Raw genomic sequence first — 6,000 nt, forward strand, 5'->3', positions numbered from 1 at the left:
ATTTTTTGCCAGATGACTGACTAAGTCGCATTATTTCCTCAATCACATAGTGCGATATTTACCCAAAGACAGGTCTTTTGTGGAGGGGACAAAAGATAACCAATATGATATGATAAAAAAAAAGAATTTTTAAAAATTGGGTGTGTATAATAGTACGTGATAATGATAGCAGCTATTATATAAAACATTAATCCTGTAATATAAGGTTAATGTTGATATTATCATTTTATTAAACTTTATACCATAAATCACGATTAAAAATGTATCTTTAATCCTTATACTTAATTTATTATGCAACTTTGTTTAATAAGTTTAATAGATATAATAAATATAAATATTATATTAATATATACTCGTTTAATAAGTAAATTAGTTTAATCAACAATGAACACAAAAATTGTTTATCATATCGGGTAAATGGCTAAACTAACTTGTAACAAAATATTATTTGATTATGTGTTATCGTTGTTCGTTTGTTGTTATCTCAGTTGACCAAATATTAGAGTTTTACATCATATGGTTGTTAAAAACTATGGACTATTTTTAACTATTTTTATTTTAAAAATAATACAACTTCCGACAAGTAAAAAAATTTTTTTTTATTTTATTAAAAATTGTATAAGTTATAACTATGAAATTACCTTATATAAAAAATATAAAAATAAAAAACAACATAAAAAATATATACAAAAACTCGGCTCAGTAAGGTCTCAGTACAGAATTGATACGGCAAAGTTGGTAGTACAAGTGAAGATGATATCCGACGATGCGAAGCTGAAAAGGTAATAATTTTATTGTGATGTGTTATTTTTTTTTGTGTCTGTTACCACTATTTCTCAGCTCAATGAACCGATTTCTTTCAACAATACGTCTAAAGATCACAAATCATATCTAGTCGAAGACATTACCCTCAAAAATAGAAAAAAATTCCCTTAGTCCCGTAAATGGCGGAAACCTTCAAAAAAATAACAAATTTAAAAATCGCTAAATTTCGACATTTTTTCAATTTTTTTTACTTAAAACTGCCATAACTTTTTGAAAAATTACCAAATCGATATAATTTTTTTTTAATAGATATAGTAGGTATTTACCTATCATTTGGCATATATATTTTTTCAATCTGACCCTGTATCTGCCCACAGAGGGGATTCAATATGACAACTTTTTACAAAAAAATATCTTTTTCAACTTAAATTTTTTGAAAGTGTTTAGGAAATACTGACTATTTTTTATATATCTTAAATTAAAGCTAATGTAATATTCTTTATTATGGAAAAAATGTTGGACTTTATTTTATCTTCACAGTGAAAATGGCTATCAAATGCTATTTTTTATCATGGGTATAGAAACTAGTACTTTTTCAACTTAATTTTTGACATTGTTCCGGAAATACTATAGATGATAATAATTGAAATATTCAGAACTATTTTCCTTATAGTTTTTAACTAATTAGTATAATATTAAAAAAATCCAGCACAGGAGGATCGCGTCACAATGGTGACGTGGCATACTTGGGTCAAGTATGATATATGGTAGTGATTAAAATCACTATCATAAGAAATACTTCGATGCAAACCTGTAGATAGTGTTTCATTTAGAGATATTGGTGGATTATTCTAAAAGCAACATCAACTCTTATTTCTTTAATTATATCCTGATTAGTAGTTCTTTGATTTTAAAATATAATATATGAATAAATACTAATTATAGTTTTTAAATTTAGTATGAAATTGTGTGGCCAGCTATGATGTATGGTTCATAGTGTTGGGCGGTTGATAAGAAAGTAGAGCAGAGAATAAGTGTAGCAGAGATGAGAATGCTTAGTTGGATGAGTGGAGTGACTAGAGAAGATAGAATAAGGAACGAGTATATAAGAGTGAGTATAGGTGTAGTGTCAATTGTGGATAAGATGAGAGAAAATAGACTTAGATTGTTTAGTCATGTTATGAGGAGAGAAGAATTGGAAGCTGTAAGAACAGTTATAGAAATGAATTGTAAGTTAAATTAGTAGGACTATTAGTATGTCATTATACACATTTTAATTCAACTTTTAAAAAAACAAAATTTGGTTGGGAATTTTTTCCGCAATGTTTCCTTTGTTGACTGGCCTAGATGTCAATTTTAAACTTGTAATTGAGCTAAAAGCTATGGTAATATATTCAATTTTTTTTACTATTTATGAATAGCACAAACGGCAATATCCCTGGATATGGGGGTACCTTTTCAGTACTATAAAAAGCACTGATGTCCATTGAGAAGCCAAGTGAGTTTGTTCTTACGAACCACTATTTCTTTTACATTTTTGATCACGGCCCCGTGCTGCCGTTTGAGTTACCTTATTGTGTATACCTTATTTGTGTTTAAAACTTATTTTAGTCTATAAAGACATTATTACCATAAATGAATAATATTGAGTAAAAATTGGCATTTCTGGTAAATACTTCATTTATCTTCTTGGACATTACAGAATACGAAGGTAAGTCAATTTATATTATCCCATTTATTTAGAGTTAATAATCAGAGTAAAGAATGATAAAGCAATAGATCGTATAATCATATTTATTTGCAAGCTTCATTAATTATTACTGACTAATTCGTACCTTATACATAATCACATAACATGGTGTTCGTGAGATGGCCACCGCCTCATCGTTGCCTAAAAGAGTTTAAAAACATAATGTGATTTCTACTATATATATATACTTCAACTGGATATTCGTGAGATGGCTACCGCCTCTTCGTTGCCTCAGTATATTATTTCAGGTACTTACCAGTTAGGTCATTTGTAATACCTCTATAGAGGAACATTAATAATTTCTCTTATATCTACTTGTCTTTATTGTTCTAAACCCTTGAACCATACGACCCCGATAGAATCACAACATCAGTTTCTCATTGTATACAAAAACCCAAGACCCTCATTATCATCTTTATTTCCATTTTTATTTTATTAATTTTTGTTATTTGAATTATAGCACTATACTCTATAACTGTGAAAATAACAGATTAACACGGCCCGTAATAGCGCACTATTCATTTACCGTGAATTAGCACGTTATCCGGTCGTGATTATCAGCTGTCCACCGTCGCACTCATTAGTGTTGACGATAACACAAGTTCGTCTTATCCGACGGTCGGTAGATAGGACAGGTCAGGGGGTTCAGCATCGAGAGACACGTCGGCGACTATGTAAACAAGTTCATCTGTGACTTACATCCGCCGTACGTGCCGTGTGATTTTTCATCAGCGCATTATTAATTTTTGTATTTCGCACCTCACTGTACACCAGTCTTTATAATATTATTATAATTTAAAATAAAATTTAAGTGGACTCCATAACGGTGTTACGTTTGTTTATTATTATTAATAACCTTTTGAACACCTTTATACCGTGTCAAGATCAAGACGATAAAGCAATTAACTTTAGAGGTGAGCCTAATAGCATACGTCTACATATACGCAATGGCTCTTCGATTCAATAAAACCAAGAGTAATATTAAAAAACCAATCATTAAACAACGACTAGTTGAAAAGATACGACGTGAAAACCTTGACATTCTTTCAGCTTTGGGATATACAATTAACAATGGACGATATTTTAGAAGTAATGGAAGTAAACACCGTACAATGAAGACCGCTTAGTGAAATTGGATTATTTTTCCTATCAACCGTTTTCGGTTAGCACACTAACGAATAATGATGAGATACGAATATGTATTCAACAGCAAAATGTTTACACCCTTTCATGTGATTCCTATCTCTTTATTGATAAAGAACTCTCGGGAGTTCCTGCCGGCTCAGATGTACAATTGGTTAACAATTGGTTAGCTCACTGCTTCACTGAAATAAGATATTTATTGAACTCAATAGAAATAGATCGATCACGTATGCCTGGGATAATGTCTACAATAAAAGGATACGTCACGTTTTCACCTAATGATCATACAAGGTTTGAAAATGCTGGCTGGAGTGTTGTAGCTGAAAATTTGAGTATGAAATTTGAAGTATGCATACCTCTAAGGTTATTATTAGGATTTGCCGAGGATCATAAAAAAGTCATCGTTAATTGTCGTCAAGACTTAATATTGCAACGGAGTGGTACAGTTTAAACTGTATTTACTCGACAAATGAAAATTTATCGAGTTGTAAAATTTTTTTGAACAAAGTTGTATGGAAAGTTCCACACGTAAGTGGTCGGATGCCATGCGGTTAGACATGCTCAAAATCTTAGAAACCTCAACACCGCTTTAAATAGCATTTCGAAGTTGAGAATTATATGAAAATCCTGGCTACCAAATAGTAAAAAACAAGCCTGGACCGTGAAAACTTCATCACAGACTGAGAATCCGAGATTTGTTATTGTAGCATTTCAAGTAGATAGAAAAAATAAAATAAACTAACATAGTAGTAGATTTGACCATCATTCGTTATCATCTCTAAAAGTGTACTTTAAATATAAATCGTACCCTTACGACAACTTGCGAATGGACTTTTCAAATGATAAGTATGCTTTACCATATCACATGTACACTCAATTCTGTGATGTTTTATGTTGGTATCACTACTAATTGAATGATACGTTGTAATACTTGTAATTGTTGATAAGAGAGAGAATTGAATGTTCGAGTGTTCTAACATGTGTATCATGCCATAATAAAGAAATGTTAATAATTAAATAATGTGTTAATTTGTGTTTACTAATAATAAATAATAGAATAATAAAGAACACAAAATTGGCGACAAAGATGGGATCCGCAAGTCAATAAAAAACGCACAGGTAATTGAATCAATAGAGATAAAAAAAAAAGTAAACCACAACATGGCTAAAATAGGTAATATCGAAGAATACAAAATTCAAGATGATTTTGTAAGTTGGGTCGAACGACTAGAATTATTTATGCAAGTAAACAAAATAAAAGAAAATAAAGAAAGTATTTTGCTTACTTTAATTGGTAGCGAGGGGTACAAGATATTGAAATCCTTGTGCACACCTACCTTGCCTAAAGATGTAAGTTATGACAAATTAGTAAGTAATATGATAAATTACTTATAACCAAAAGTTTCGGTAGTTGCCGAAAGGTCAAAATTTAGAAATAGCTTACAATCGAGCAATGAGTCAATAACTGAATTTGTGACTAAATTGCAAAAGTTATCTATGTTGTGCGATTTTGGAAATAATTTGGAAGAATCTTTAAGAGACCAAATTGTACACGGAGTAAAAGACAGAACTCTGAAGAAAAAACTGTGCGAAGAAGCGGACCTAACATATGAGAAGGCGAAAGAAATATGTCAAGCACATGAAGGTGCAGAAAAAAGTTTGGAGAATTTTGGGCAATCCAGCAATGAATGCCAAGGAGAAATTTATTTTGCGAACAAGAAGTTCACGCGAACAGCTCAAAACCGAAGTGGCAAGATCACTATCAACGGAGGAAATGTTACTTGTACTTGTTGCGGTAAGAAGAATCATGTTTTTATTAATTGTTATTTTAAAGACCGTAATTGTAATGTTTGTCATTAAAAAGGACATTTAAAGAGTGTGGCTTAAATGCATTTTACCACCCCATCGAGATTTTTCAAATTTTTTTTTTAAAATCAATTTAGTTTTTCATACCGACTAAGAATATAAAAAAAATTTTTGTCGGCGAAGTCTAGTTTAAAAGTTATGAGCTTTCAAAGATTTCAATAATCATATACAAATTTTGTTATATACTGCTGTTTTTTTTTGATAATTTTCATTAATTAACTATAAAAAGTATTCTCGATGATGTAGTTACCGAGGAATAGTAAATTTAAGAGTATTTATCAGTACATTAAACGTGTTAAGGTAGTGTTGAAGTAAATAAATTTAATTTTTTTTGGAATTTTTTTCAATATTATATCACCATTTTAACATCAAGGTTTTATACTTGTTGGGTCACTGAGAATTTCAGTCGAATGGGTTTAAATAGGTTGGGTTTGGGCTTGACTTCTATCCTCTGGGGGTTTGGGGGCGTGAGCCCC

General features: G+C 30.8%; 1 pseudogene; it reads left to right on the forward strand.

Moving 5' to 3' along the window:
• Positions 1-4,627: 4,627 nt before the first annotated feature.
• Positions 4,628-6,000, forward strand: part of LOC126908358 (uncharacterized) — a 13,812-nt pseudogene continuing 12,439 nt past the window's right edge.

Source organism: Daktulosphaira vitifoliae, unplaced genomic scaffold (genome assembly GCF_025091365.1).
Source record: "Daktulosphaira vitifoliae isolate Bord-2020 unplaced genomic scaffold, ASM2509136v1 Scaffold_5, whole genome shotgun sequence".
NCBI classification, from domain to species: domain Eukaryota; kingdom Metazoa; phylum Arthropoda; class Insecta; order Hemiptera; family Phylloxeridae; genus Daktulosphaira; species Daktulosphaira vitifoliae.